The sequence below is a fragment of the Sarcophilus harrisii genome, chromosome 1 (genome assembly GCF_902635505.1).
Source record: "Sarcophilus harrisii chromosome 1, mSarHar1.11, whole genome shotgun sequence".
NCBI classification, from domain to species: Eukaryota; Metazoa; Chordata; class Mammalia; order Dasyuromorphia; family Dasyuridae; genus Sarcophilus; species Sarcophilus harrisii.
Window position 1 is genome coordinate 140,711,608 of NC_045426.1, and position 15,966 is coordinate 140,727,573.

Consider the following 15,966-nt stretch of genomic DNA (forward strand, 5'->3'; position numbering starts at 1 on the left):
TACTGCATTTGAGTTTGAGGGTTTTATTTCCTAATATATGGTCAATTTTTGTATAAGTTCCATGAACTGCTGAGAAGAAAGTGTACTCCTTTCTGCCTCCATTTAGTTTTCTCCAAAGATCTATCATTTCTAACTTTTCTGGTATTCTATTTACCTCTTTGATTTCTTTCTTATTTATTTTGTAGTTTGATTTATCTAATTCTGAGAGTGCAAGGTTGAGATCTCCCACTATTATAGTTTTGCTATCTATTTCTTCTTAATGCTCTCTTAAGATGCTATGCCACTTATTGCATATATGTTTAATATTGATATTGCTTCATTATCTATGCTACCCTTTAGCAAGATATAGTGCCCTTCCTTATCTCTTTTAATTAGATCAATTTTTGCTTTTACCTGATCTGAGATCAGGATGGCTACCCCTGTTTTTTTTACTTCACCTGATGGATAGTAGATTCTGCCCCAACTTTTTAGCTTTACTCTGTATGTATCACTCTGCTTCAGGTGTGTCTCCTATAAACAACATATTGTAGGATTCTGGCTTTTAATCCATTCTGCTAACCACTTCCTCCTTATGGGGGAGTTTACTCCATTCACATTTATGGTTAAAATTACCAATTCTGTATTAGTTGCCATCTTGTTAATCCCATTTATGCTTTTCTCCTTTCCTTCCTCTTTACCCACCTCCCCACTACTAAACTTGTGAGCACCACTTGCCTCTCACAGCCCTCCCTTTTTATTATCCCTCCCCACCTTAGAATTCCTCCCCCTATCTTATCCCTTTTCCTCACAGTTTCCATGCTAGCTTACTCCTTCCCTTTTCATTTTTCCCCTCCCACTTTTCAATGAGGTGGGAGAAGTTTCACCATAAATCGAATATATCTAATATTTTTCTCTTTAAGCCAATTCTGATGGCAATAAGATACACACTATGTTCATCCTCCTCCATTCTTTCTCTCAGATATAATAGGTTTCCTTTGCCTCTTCATGAGATGTAGTACCCCCACTTTACCCTTTTCCGGGTACAATTTCTTTTTCTACCTCTAGTTTCTAGAACTAAATATACATGTGTTCTTTATATATCTTCATAGCAGAAATATAGTTCCCAAGATTTGTTTTTACCTTTTTAGGTTTCTCTTGCGTTCTATATTTGGAGATCAAACTTTTTGTTTAGTTCCATTTTTTTTCATCAGAAATAGAAGAAATTCTCTTATGTCTTTGAATGTCCATCTTCTTCCCTGGAAAAAAATGCTCATTCTGGCTGGATAAGTTATTGTTGGCTGCATACCAAGTTCCTTTGCCTCCTGGAGTATCATATTTCAGACCCTTTGATCCTTTAATGTGGACGCTGCTAGATCCTGGGTCATCCTTATTGTGGCTCCTCTATATTTTAACTGATTTTTTCTAGTAGCTTGCAGTATTTATTTCTTTTGATAGTTCTGGAATTTGGTCACTATATTTCTTGGAGTTTTGATTTTAGGATCCCTTTCAGTAGGTGATCGATGAATTCTTTCAATGTCTATTTTACCCTGTTTCTATGATTTCTGGGCAGTTCTCTTTGATAATTTCCTGGAAGAAATGGTCTAGGTTCTTTTTTCATCATATTTTTCAGGAAGTCCAATAATTCTCTGATTGTTTCTCCTAGATCTATTTTCCAGGTGTGTTGTTTTCCCAAGAAGATATTTGACATTTTTATCATTCTTTCTTTTATTTTGGTTTTGCTTGACTGATTCTTGTTGTTTCCTCAAGTGATTCATTTCCATTTGTTTGATTCTGATTTTCCATGAAGTATTTTCTTCACTCACTTTTAAAAAATCTGTTTCTAATTGTCCAATTGGATTTTTAAGTGAGTTGTTTTGTTCTATGGAATTTTTTTTCTCTTTTGCCAATTTTATTTTTTAGAGAGCTATTTTCTTTTTCCAATTCTTTAATTCTCTTTTTCAAGGATTTGATTTCCTTATCTACTTTATCTTTAAATGAGTGGGATGACTTCTTCAGACTCTTGCCATGCTTCCCTTTCCTTTTCCCATTTTTCTTCTAGCTCTCTTTTTCGAGCCCTTTTTATTTCTTCTATAAGAGTCTTTTGTGTTGAGGACCAAATCATATCCCCCTTTGGGGATTCATCTGGAGACAGTCTGTTTTTAGTCTCCTCATGGTTTAAAGTCTGCTCTCTGTCAATATAGGAACTATCAATGGTTAAAATCCATTTAAATTTTTTCCTCATTTTGTCAGAGCAGAATCAAAGAAGACAAACTAGCAAAAAAAAATGCAATTGCTTTTTTTTTTTGGCGGGGGGGTGGACGGGACTGGATGATATTGCCAAGCTTCCTCTACAGATTGCAGGGGGCAGCAGTGAAGGACTAGCAGGACATCACTGGCTGTGCTGCATCTGCACTCTGAGACTCTGAGAGCATGCTGAGACAATGTGGGTGGGTGTGGCAGGTCTTGAGAGACCCTAGCTTTTCGGGGTTATAGTCTTCACCCCTGTTTTTTTAGCTTCTCTGCTTGTCTACTGGCTTGCTGCCAGGGCAAAGTACCCAATACTGTAGTAAAGCTCTCCCTGAAGAGATGGTTGAGATCACACTCCCCCCCTCTACCCCCCCCCACCCCGGTCTGCTCAGTGTGAGTTGCGTGCTGTGCTCTCACTGACCTGCTTGCCCTCAGTTTGTGTCCAATCTAACTGTTCCTGCCATCTAGCAAAAACAGACCTTTTCTGGTGAATTTCAAGGATGCCTTCTGTTGGTAATCATTTGTAGGTATTTTTTTTGTCAAATACTAATTCTGAGACTTATCATGAAATAAAATCTAGAGAAAACACAGAGCTAAAGTAGATGTGTGAGTCCTCTCCGCCATCTTGGCCAGAAGTCCCCTATATATCTTATTTAAACTAGATTCCTTTATACTAAAATTTGATAGTCTTTATTGACATTTTAAAAAACTCAAATGTCAATATATTATGTCAAATTGAAGTTAAAAATATTTTATAATGGTGGTATAAAGAGGTAATTAAGAAATATTCCTCCTTTGTGTGTGTATGTGTATACACACACACATATATAAGGAGAGAGATGGGTAGATATAATGATATAGATAGATACATACAATTTTGTACATATGGTTATATTTATTTATTACATATGAGTATGTATTCACATGTGAAATATATGTATATTCATGGATTGTGTGTAAATATGTGTATGTATATATATTACATATATACATATATATATATAGCTCAAAATAGACTTATTGAGAGATAGTGATAGATAGATAGATAGATAGATTGGTTGATGATAGTATTCAATAGGAATTAAATTCAACTCTTCCTGATTTGATAACATCTCTCTATATATATGCAAGAATTCCCCCTCAGTAATATGTGAATATAAGAAGAAATGTGAAAATGAAACTCATTGCCTTTTCCATTGCTTTTTGTCATCTTCTGTGGCTATAACCACCACAACTCAAGTACTCCTACTGCTATTATTACTGTTGCTTCTGCTGCTGCTGCATCTACTACTACAGCTGCTGCTGCTGAGATCAACAATAAGTAGTCATATAACCTTAAAGTTTCCAAAGTACTTTACAAATATTATCTGATTTGGTCCTCACAGCAACTCCACAAGTTAGGTGCTATTACTATCCTCATTTTACACAACTTTCTAAAGATTACACAGATAGTTTGAAGTTGAATTTGAATTCAGGTTTTCTTGACCCTAGGTACAGAAATCTATGTGTGGTGTACCTGCTTCTATGTATTTTAGGTGTCTATTTTATGTAATTATCTTGGATTATCTCCAAATTACTCCCCCCTCTTTAAAGCATTTAATGCTTTTTGAAAGGCTGAATAATTTCCAATATCATCATGGGACTTTGGTACAAATATTAGAATAACAAAAAAATAAGAATCCTTAAGTTTACATATTTCTAACATACAAAGTATGAACATTGAAGAAAATGTAAATCTCATGAGCAGTTTTAGCTTGTACTGACAAGAAGGAGGGCATTTGCCTCTGTTTTGCTAAAAGACAGCTAAAGCAATTTTGATTAACAAAGGCTGTGAAGTGTCACTGAGTTAATAGCATCATGAAAGTCAGGGCATATCAGTAAGATTTAACTCCTCTATGGAAAGTAGTCCATAAATAAATTCTCAGGCTCTCCTGACAAAACATTTTCTGAGAAATGTAAAATTATAGGTGTGTGCCTGACAGTAAAATTTATACAGGAAGCAGTAAAAAGAATTTTATTAACATAAACAAGTCAAATATCCTAATCCTTTTCAACAGAAATGGGCTCCCCTGTAAGATGAACTGTGGACAAGAAAGTTATCTCATGTATAATTCAGTCTTTTCAGGGGCTTCTGCCAAAATGTTGCCATGTGATGATTGCTGTGTAAGGACATTGAAACCTTTACTGCAGTGAAAATTCCAATAGCTTCTTTAGTAAATAGAGAACCAAATTCACAGTCATATTCATGTCATGTTGGTTCAGGGTGAATTGTGGGTTCACTTGCCAAAAAGTGAATGTTTCCTCAGGAAAAGGTTAATCTAATAACCAAAAGAATCTCAAGTGTTTATTATGAGGCACATAATTTTCTTTGGTCAAGTTAAAGTTTAATGCCCAAATCATGAAGAAAGATCAAGACATCATATCTTCCACCATGTGTAGTTTGTCAGTCAAAATTCTTCTTGTTTGAATGCTCAAAGGCAACATCAAGTAGCCCTGGTAGTTCAGAATTGATATAGTAATGCTAGAATTGTTAGCAAAATTGTTATCATGATTGTGTTTACTGTTGATCATGTTACAGTCTTTCCAGCCAAAACCACTAAAAATATTAGCAAGCACACCCAGTGTTCACTTGGCAAAGACTTTCTGTCAGCTGCAGGTATTGAACACAATTCATTTTTAACTCACAATGGGAGTGCTCTGGTTAAGAAAGAATCAGAGTGGAAAATCAAGCAATGGGGAGAAAGGTGCAGGGAGAAAGATTGCTTTGAGTAGTTCACTCAATGGAACTGTTTCAAAGCAGCAGTGAATATTGAGTCTGAGTGATTATTGACTGAGAGTGGGGTTTGCTCTATGTAAAAGGGTAACTATGAGGAAAGTGTGCAGATTTCTTTGCTGTCTTTGGCTGCATATAATTCATACAATTTAGTACTATCTAATCAAGACACAACATGGTTGAGAGATAGACAGAGAGACAAGGACAGAAACCAACAAAAACAGAGAGGGAGAGAGACAGGGAGAGATGGCGCTAATATCAGAACAGGCCTTCTGTGTCCATGAAATGAAATGCTTCATTAGCAAATGAAATGGTATGATTTATAAGAACTTGTAATTTACTTCCAATATTATTATATATTAATAATAATGTTTCCTTTATCAATTAAAGAAAGTTCAGTTTATAATTGGTTATCTACCATGCTAAGACTCTTACTTCACACTCAACAAATATCTCAGCCGGTTATCTAACCCAACAAATATCCACACAGTCTCATTACTAATCCTGGACTTAAAGGTTTCATAAAAATGAATACATACATTTTCATTTGATATAACGAGTAATATAGGCCATTTTAAAAAGCATGTATTTTTTCTAAGATTATCACTATATAAATCATCTAGCATTTGGAACTAAAATTAAATCATTATTCGCCTTAAGCCTTTATTTACAGAAGAAAAAGTGACAGAAAGGAATGTTCACAGGAAAAATATTTCATGTTAACTTCTTCTTAGTATATTTATTGGCACTGATTTTGCTCTTAAGGTTTGAGGTTTTGACCTGCTTTCTTTTCAGTTTTTTCACTGGTTTGGTTTTCACAATGTTTGGTTTTCTTGTTCACAAAAATGATAAATAATAATAATAAAGCTAACTTTATATAGTACTTTAATGTTTATAAATTGCTTTACATGTATTATTTCATTTGCTATGATCCTTATAATAACTTATGAGGCAAGAGGCTATTATCTTCATTTTGTAGATGAGCATAGAAAGGTTTATAGTAGTTAAATTGCTTTCTCATGGGTTACAGTTGTTACTTCCAACTAAAAGTGTATGAAGCAGGATTTGAACCAGGAGGTATATATTCATCATGGTTGTAGAGACACTCCATTTTATAGGTAGTCTAATACCTCTTCTTTCCCACACTTTCAAAATACTGAGTAAACTCTAGCAAGGTGGGCATTGACCTCATCATCTATGTGTACATCTCTGAAAAGTATACTGAGAAAATAAGTGAATTTATCCAAAGCTTTCAAAATTTGTCCATTTGCTATATATGGTCTATGTATTCATGGTGTGGTGCTGACTGGTAGAGAACTTATATTTTTTTAGGACAAAATTGGCACAAGCAGTAGAGAATTAATTCCTGATTTTTTGCATCTCAGCTTTAGAGGTGGCATTGAGTACACAATCATCTGCAAACAAAAACAAGCATGCAGTAATTCTCCTTACCCTTGAGTCTTGACTTATAGCCTTTTCAAATTAGATCAATAATTATTAGTGTCATTAGTGACCTTATTATCATGTTTGTCCTCTTTGAATGCATCTGACAGCATCACTGAGAACATCATGCTAAAAATCATGGTGGCAAGTACACAGCCTTCCTTTACTCCATTGATGACTAGGAAAGGGTGAGAGTATGGATTATGTAATGGATTATCTAGAGCCCAGATAGGCATATGAAACTGACATATAATATTGACAAACCTCCCTGGACAGCCAAATTTTGACATAATTTCTGTAAGTCCTCATGAATGACAATATCAAAGTATGAGATCAATGAATGCTGTGTATATACCACCATATCCTGTATATACTTACAGATCCACTAAGTTGACCTCATTGTTGGATGCCTAGGAAACCTGGACAGTATACCAGTAACATTCCAGGAAAGTAAATTGCTTCCATTTGAAATGTCTTAGAAAGAGTCTGGTTCCTTTTTAATTATTTGGGATGCTTATAAGGAAGACTGTGAACAGCCATGACACCCAGCCAAAATAACATGATTCTGAAGCTTCATCTCCACAAAGAGTAGCAAAGATGAGTTGCCACATGGTTTAACCAATCAGTCAAGAAGATTGAAAGTAAACATTCCATTGTGCTAAAGCCCATCAGATTGTTCCTTGCCCACATATGGTTCAATCTGGTGCATCGTGGGGTGCCCTACTGTTCAGTACTACATCAAAGTCTGTGCTGGTAGAGGATTCATCATGGAAGAGCTTAGGATGGCTGATATCCATAAAAATGATTTGGTCACTCAAAGTTATTCTTAAAACAAAATATGATATGAATTATTGATACATTGGACTCTTGTCCCCAAAATAAGTCTACAGAATCTCTCCAGGCAAATGTACAGTGTCTGAACCAAACTGATCCTCTTTCCAAAGAAACCAACTGCATTCTTAAAGGGAGATAGCTTTGCTGAAGAACTCAAATTGGCAACCTAGTTTACAGAACCATTTATCCCTATCAGAAATATTTTCAAGAAAAAAAAACTCACACCATTACTGAAAATAAGAATAATTTCAAGGCATTTGCTAGTCTTCAAATGGCCCAAACCAATGCTGGTATCTTTGCAATTCAGGAAAAATGAGCCAAGGATGGTGGAGAGCAAGATTTGGAAAAGAAAAACTAAACAACTTATGAGAATTTTCAGTAAAATAATATGAAATAAAAATAAATTAAAAAGAAAGATTCTGACAATCATCTATCAAGATAAAGTATTAGACACTGAGGTCCTTTCTTGAGCCAAACTACCAAGTATTCTTTACTACAGAAAGCAGAACTCTAGGGGTCTGACCACATTGTTTGAATACCAAATGTACATTTGCATAAAATTATTTTATGGATGCTCTTTGAAGGCAGGAGTTTATAATGGCACTCTCAAAGTCTCTCTAAATGACTTTGAAATTGCTTCAAGGTCTCTTTAAATGACTCTGAAATTCCTTGCATGACATGGGAGACAATGGCAAAGGCATGCTCACATATAAAGATGATGATGTGCTTTATGACTAATGTTGAATTGAAGGTGCTCAACAGAAACATGAATGGTGCAAATTTAGAAATATCACCATCCCAAATGTTCATATGGATTATTTGTGCCCAACCTCTGGCAGAGCATTATGAGCTCATATTAGTCTGATCATCCACTGTTGTATCTTCACTCCAAAATAGTGATATCATTTTAGTCCTCTTTGAGAAGGAAAGACATCAACAATTATATATTAATCATACTTTCTAAGAACAATATTGAAGTTATTTTGTTGTGTCGCAGCTACAATCAATGGATAGCAAGCCAATATTCAGATCTCATCATTTCAGGTGTGAGATGGTATTGAAATGTAAGCCAAGTAAGAAACAAAGCTGTATGGCAGGATAGGTGACCTGTGGCTTTAGGATCCTCAAGATGTTCTTTTTAGTTAAATATCATGTATATTTTCTGATGGGTCCCTTGAAAAGTCTTAAAGCATCTTTTCTTCATCAAATGAAGCCTGTTCTATGATTCTAATATACAGAGTAAAATGGTCAACTAGAAACTTGAAGCCATTTCAAGAAAAAATATATTGTTATTGGAAAGTTAGGACCTGTCAATTAAGTATGTAAATTTGTCCATTTGAACAAGAAATTAGGAGTAAGATTGTCATTGTCACAATTCTACTGGAACAGATGATATGATTTTTTATTCTGGCATAACTGCAATGAAACTTTAGCTCAATATCATATGAAATAAATATATCTCACAATGAAATGTCTTCATCTCTTTAGTAAGAAAGATTTGATAATATGATAAAGGCTGAAGATAAGCAGATGAGATTATAAGAAAAAATAATGGATAACGTGTTTCATTATAAGATTTGCATATTGCTTCATGTCTATTCTTTCATTTGATCAAAGACTTAGAATAGTAAAGAAACTTTTTTTTATACATGACCAAAACATTATTTTGCTGTATAAAAAGAATCAGACTCTGAAATATTTTACAATTAGCTTGTGAAGGAAATCAAAAATGCAGGTGGGCATAAATATAGGGATTGGGAATTCAATGTAATGGTTTTTAGTCATTTCCCAAAGTTCTTTCTCTGGGTGTAGTTGGTTCAGTTCATTAATAGTAAAGAAACTTAAACGGTCATCTAATCCTACATCACCTTTATTTTTTGGGGTTTTTTTTTGTTTTTTTTTTTTACATGTTAGGAAACTAATGTCCTAGAGAGAACAAATAAATAGGCCAGGGTCATAAAGATTATATCTGATAGAATAAATATTTGAACCTAGAACCACCAGTTCTGAATTCCCTCTTTCCATGGCTCTATGATGTTTTATGACTCTATAGTGTAAAGTGAGAACAATAGCAAAAAAAGAAAATATTTTCCATGAATTGAAAAGTAAATGTTCCCACTGGATCATTGTCTTACCTGGTTCTCTCTCTCTCTCTCTCTCTCTCTCTCTCTCTCTCTCTTTCTCTCTCCCTTTCTCTCTCTCTCTCTCTCCATGTATACCAATACAAATTTACAAATTCTTCTTTTCCAATGAATATCAAAGTTATTAATAAGGTTGCATTAAAGAACTGAGAAAAGACAACCTCTAATTACCAAAAGTGATTGCAAATCTGTTTCCATATTGAATGCTAATGGAATCACAGATGTAACTTTTTGTTATGATCACTTTGGGTATATTCTGCTTTTGTTTTTACCTCTTTATAGAGTCTTCATTATTTACTAATCTGTACAAGATTTTTCAATGGAACAATTAAATGGTACAGTGAATAGACAACCAAGCTTGTAGTCGGAACGAGCTGAGTGTTCAAATTTGGTTTCAGATTTATGTATGTGACTTGCTAGATATTTTATCTTGGCAAGTCATTTAACCCAGTTTGTTTCAGTTTCTTCATCCATAAAATAATCTGGAAAAGGAAATAGAAAACCACTCTGATATTTTTTCCAAGAAAACTTTTCCAAAAGTTATTCTCAAACATGCCTGAACAACAATATCAAACTGGATTTTCAAAGGTCTAGAAGAAATCACAGTGAAATATAATGTCTCAAAGTTATGTTTATCTTATGAAAAAAGAATCATGATTCTTAAGAAAAGTAGGATCCATGCATTCAGAGTCTTTCTACCTCCGTTTAGAGCGTCATAGCTAAGCCTGAATAGCAGCTGAACAGGTATTCTTATACGGAAGCAACATTTCTAGATAGGAGAAACAAATGATAATTCTTTCTCTCCAGTCCTACTTCTAAGTCAAAGGAAAAGAAAGAATAAAATCCATCTATAAGTGAATATTTAGAGGTTGAAATATTCTAAATTTAGCAGTGGAATATGAGAACTGAAATAATGATAATACTATATGAGCAATAAGACTGAGACACAGGCAATATGCTATAGTATGCAGATCAATGATCTTAAAAAGTCCTGGGTTTGAATACTGCTTCTGACATTTACTCAGAGAGTTATTATATATAACTCACTTAGCCTCTCTATCAGTTTCCTTATCTCCAAAATGGCAATAGTAATACCCAGCTTCACAAAAATGCTGTGAGTCTCAAATCATATAATGTATATAAAAGTGTTCTATAAATGTTAAAGTTCTTTAGAAATATTAATCCTTTTCTACTTGTGCTGTTTGGAGGTGAGAATTCTCAGGAGGAAAAGTTTATTTCCTCCATGGTGGTGAAGGATGGAATGAAAGGTGAAGTTCTAGATATCAAAGATAAAAAAGAACAGAGGAAAAGCCTGTTGTTCAAACCAAAAGGACAAAAAGAAAAATTGGTAAATAGCCAGAAACCTGCATGAAAACAACTTGAGTTAAACCAATGCTTTGAGGTAAACAAGAAAGATATATAGGCCCAAAAGGGAAGTTGAGTATGAGGTAATAAAAATATCTGATGCCACTAAATACCTTTCAGATTGGCTAAAATGACAGGCAAAGATAATGAAAAATGTTGGAGAGGGTGTGAGAAAACTGGGACACTAATACATTGTTGGTAGAACTGTGAACAGATCCAACCATTTGGAAGTATGCTCAAAAAGTTATCAAACTGTAAACCCTTTGATCCAGCAGTGTTTCCACTGGGTCTATATCCCAAAGAGATCTTAAAGGAGGGAAAGGGACCCATATGCACAAAAATGTTTGTGGCAGTCCTTTTTGTAGTGGCAAGAAACAAACTGAATGGATGCTTCAGTTGGAGAATGGCTGAATAAATTATGGTAATGTTATGGAATATTATTGTTCTGTAAGAAATGACCAGCAGGATGATTTTAGAGAGGTCTGGAGAAACTTACATGAACTGGTGCTAAGTAAAATGAGCAGAACCAGGAGATCATTATACATGACAACAAGAAGATTATACAATCATCAATTCTGATGGATGTGGCTCTCTTCAACCATGAGATGATTCAAACCATTTCCAACTAAACCTGTTTAGTGAGCCATCTACACCCAGAGAGAGAACTGTGGGAACTGAATGTGGACCACAAAATAGCATTTTCACTGTTTTGGTTATTATTTGCTTGCATTTCATTCTCTCTCTCTCTCTCTCTCTCTCTCTCTCTCTCTCTCTCTTGCTTTCTTTTGCTGAGACAATTAGGATTAAGTGATTTGTGCAGGCTCACACAAGTGACCTAGGAAATGTTAAGTGTCTGAGGACAGATTTGAACAGACATCTTTAAAATGAGGAAATGAGATCTTTTCAAGACAGTATGGAAAAGGAAAAACAGAAATTTTTTGAAGAAAACTCTTTAAAAATAGATTTAATGAAATGGGAAAAGCATATAATTTCTTACAAAATAAACATAAAAAGACACTAATTCATTGAAAAAGAAAATTTGTGAAATGGAAAAAAATGTAATGGACAAAAAAATAGAATTGGCCAAATACAAAAGGATCTAAAAAAAGTAACTGAAGAAATTAATAAACTAAAAATTAAAATTGAACAAATGGAAGTAAATGACTTAATAAGACTTCAAGCATCAGTCAAACAAAAATTTTAAAAATGAAAAATAATAGAAGGAAATATGGAATACCTCCTAGGAAAAACAACTGATATGGAAAATAGATCTTTCCAACAATGAGATGATTGAGGCCAGTTCCAATGATCTTGTGATGAAGAGACCCAATCTACACCCAGAGAGGACTGTGGGAACTGAGTGTGGATCACAATATAGAATTTTCAATCTTTTTGTTGTTGTTGTCTTGTATTTTGTTTTATTTCTCATTTTTTTCCTTTTTTATCTCATTTTTCTTGTGCAGCAAGATAATTGTATAAGTATGCATGCATATATTGGATTTAACAAAAAAAAAAAAGATGCTTCAGTAGGCAGTATTCAGTAGGTAATATTAATAATCTGGTCACGTGGTGAGAGGAGGATAATCTATGATCAATATGTATGATTGTGGCTATGTCAGAGACCAAAGGGTGGTCAAAGATGGAATGTATCTTTCTCAGATATTTAAATACCATGTATTTAAGGTATTTAAGCACCTCAGACTTTAATACCTTGGTATGATTACATCATTACAACACACTAAGTATGTGTGAACTAGAGAATCATTATCTCATCAATTACACTGAGTTAACACCTTGTTGTAAGTATCCTTGTTTCAAGTATACCTGTCCAGAGTTTGGTCCTCTACACCCAATGTCACATACTATGTGTGACCAACCTGAGGGTCTAAAGTCAGATTTGAACTCAATTCTTCCCAACTATAGGTCTAGCACTGTATTCCGTGCACAACAACAACCCATTACTTTATAACTACCACTTTGTTTGTTGCCTTTTTTTCCTTTCAAAAGTGAAATCTCTGCTTTGATGAGTTTATTTCTCTGACTCAAATTTTCCATAAAGAACAGCATTTCTTAAATTTATGATTTGACTGTTATAAATAAAATTGATAGCTAATTTATCTCAGTTTCATTCTTTCCAGGATTATCACTGTTAAACACCTAAAAGAATTTATTTAGGAATTTGTAGTAGGGAATGGTCCTTTTTTTAGCTAAGTAGTTATGAAATTGATTCATTCCCTCCCTCCAGCCCCAATCACTTATTGTGCCTTTTTGTATTCTTTTATGTTTTTAAAGCTTTTTATTTTCAAAATATATACATAGACAATTTTCAACATTCTTCCTTGAAAACCTGGGTTTTTCTCCAAATGTTTTTTCCCTCCCTTCCCTCCACTCCCTTCCTTAGACAGAAACAAATCCAATATATGTTTTTTTTTTTTTTTTTTTTTTTTTATTTAATAGCCTTTAATTTACAGGATATATACATGGGTAACTTTACAGCATTAACAATTGCCAAACCTCTTGTTCAATTTTTCACCTCTTACCCCCCACACCTCCCTAAATGTGCAGGATGACTGATAGATGTTAAATATATTAAAATATAACTTAGATACACAATAAGATACATGACCAAAACATTATTTTGCTGTACAAAAGATCAGACTCTGAATTATTTGTACAATTAGACTTGTAAGGAAATCAAAGATCAGGTGTGCATAAATATAGGGACTAGAATTCAATGTAATGGTTTTAGTCATCTCCCAGAGTTCTTTTTCTAGGGTATATAGTTCAGTTCATTACTGCTCCATTAGAAATGATTTGGTTGATCTCGTTGCTGAGGATGGCCTGATCCATCAGGACTGGTCATCATCTAGTATTGTTGTTGAAGTATATAATGATCTCCTGGTCCTGCTCATTTCACTAGCATCAGTTCGTGTAAGTCTCTCCAGGCCTTTCTGAAATCATCCTGTTGGTCATTTCTTACAGAACAGTAATATTCCATAATTTTCATATACCACAATTTATTCAGCCATTCTCCAACTGAGTGGACATCATTTCAGTTTCAGTTTCTAGCCACTACAAAAGGGCTGCACGAAACATTCGTGCACATACAGAGTCCCTTTCCTTCTTTATAATCTCTTTGGGATATAATCCCAGTAGTAACACTGCTGGATCAAAGGGTATGACTAGTTTGATAACTTTTTGAGCATAGTTCCAAACTACTCTCCAAAATGGTTGGATTCGTTCACAACTCCACCAACAATGAATCATTGTCCCAGTTTTCCCACATCCCTCAACATATCATATTATTTTCCTGTCATCTTAGCCAATCTGACAGGTGTGTAGTGGTATCTTAGGTTGTCTTAATTTGCATTTCTCTGATTAATAATGACTTGGAGCATCTTTCATATGACTAGAAATGGTTTCAATTTCTTCATCTGAGGTTGTCTGTTCATTATCAACTTTGACCATTTTCAATTGGAGAATGAAGCTTGATTTTTATAAATTAGAGTTAATTCTCTATATTTTTGGAAATAGAGCCTTTATCAGAACCTTTGACTGTAAAAATATTTTCCTAGTTTATTGCTTCCCTTCTAATCTTGTCTGCATTAGTTTTGTTTGTACAAAACTTTTCAGTTTGGTATAATCGAAATTTTCTATTTTGATGATCAGTAATGATCTCTAGTTCTGTTTGGTCATAAAACCTTCCCCTTCCACAGGTCTGAGGGTAACTATCCTATGTTCCTCTAATTTATTAATAATTTCATTCTTTATGCCTAGGTCATGAACCATTTTGACCTTTATCTTGGTGTACGGCGTTAAGTATGGATCAATGCCTAGTTTCTGCCATATTGGTTTCCAATTTTCCAGCAATTTTATCAAACAGTAAGTTCTTATCCAAAAGCTGGGATCTTTGAGGTTTGTCAAAGACTAGGTTGCTATATTTGTTGACTGTTTTATCCATGAACCTAATCTATTCCACTGATCAACTAATCTATTCCTTAGCCAATACCAAATAGTTTTGGTAATTGCTGCTCTATAGTATAGTTTTAGATCTGGTACAGCTAACCAACCATCATTTGATTTTTTTTATTAATTCCTTGAAATTCTTGACCTTTTTGTTTTCCATATGAACTTTGTTGTTATTTTCTAGGTCATTAAAATAGTTTTTTGGGAGTCTGATTGGTATAGCGCTAAATAAATAGATTAGTTTAGGTAATATTGTCATCTTTATTATATTTGCTCGCCTATCAAGAGCATTTAATATTTTTCAATTGGTTAGATCAGACTTAATTTGTGTGAAAAGTGGTCTGTAATTTTGCTCATAAAGTTTCTGATTTTCCCTTGGCAGATAGATTCCTAAATATTTTATATTATCAGTAGTTACTTTAAATGGAATTTCTCTTTGTAACTCTGACTGTTGGATTTTGTTAGTGATATATAAGAATGCTGATGACTTATGTGGGTTTATTTTATAACAGCAACTTTGCTAAGTTGTGGATTATTTCTAATAACTTTTAGCTAGAATCTCTGGGGTTCTCTAAGTATACCATCATGTCATCGGCAAAGAGTGATAATTGGCTTCCTCATTGTCTATTCTTATTCCTTTAATCTCTTTCTCAGCTCTTATTGCTATAAGCTAGTTTCTAATACAATATTAAATAGTAACAGGTGATAGTGGGAACACTTGTTTCACTCAGATCTTGTTGGGAATGGTTGCAGTTTGTCTCCATTACATATAGATGCTTACTGATGGTTTAAATAGATGCTGCTGATTATTTTAAGGAAAAGTCCATTTATTCCTATACTCTCAAGTGTTTTAATAGGAATGGATGTTGGATTTTATCAAATGCTTTTCTGCATCTATTGAGATGATCATATGGTTTTGTTAATTTGGTTATTGACATGGCCAATTATATTGATAGTTTTCTAATATTGAACCAGCCCTGCATTCCTGGTATAAATCCTACTTGATCATAGTGTATTATCTTGGAGATGATTTTCTGTAGTCTTTTGCTAATATCTTATTTAAGATTTTAGCATCAGATATTCATTAGGGAGATTGGTCTAATGTTTCTTTCTCTGTTTTCAGCCTACCTGGTTTAGGTATCAGTACCATGTCTGTGTCATAGGAAGGAATTTGGTAGGACTCCTTCATTCCCTATTTTATCAAATAATTTATATAGC

The 15,966-nt window shown here is 34.0% G+C and overlaps 1 pseudogene; it reads left to right on the forward strand.

Moving 5' to 3' along the window:
* The first annotated feature begins 6,980 nt into the window (after window positions 1-6,980).
* LOC100933125 lies at window positions 6,981-7,634 on the forward strand (annotated as a pseudogene).
* Window positions 7,635-15,966: the final 8,332 nt, after the last annotated feature.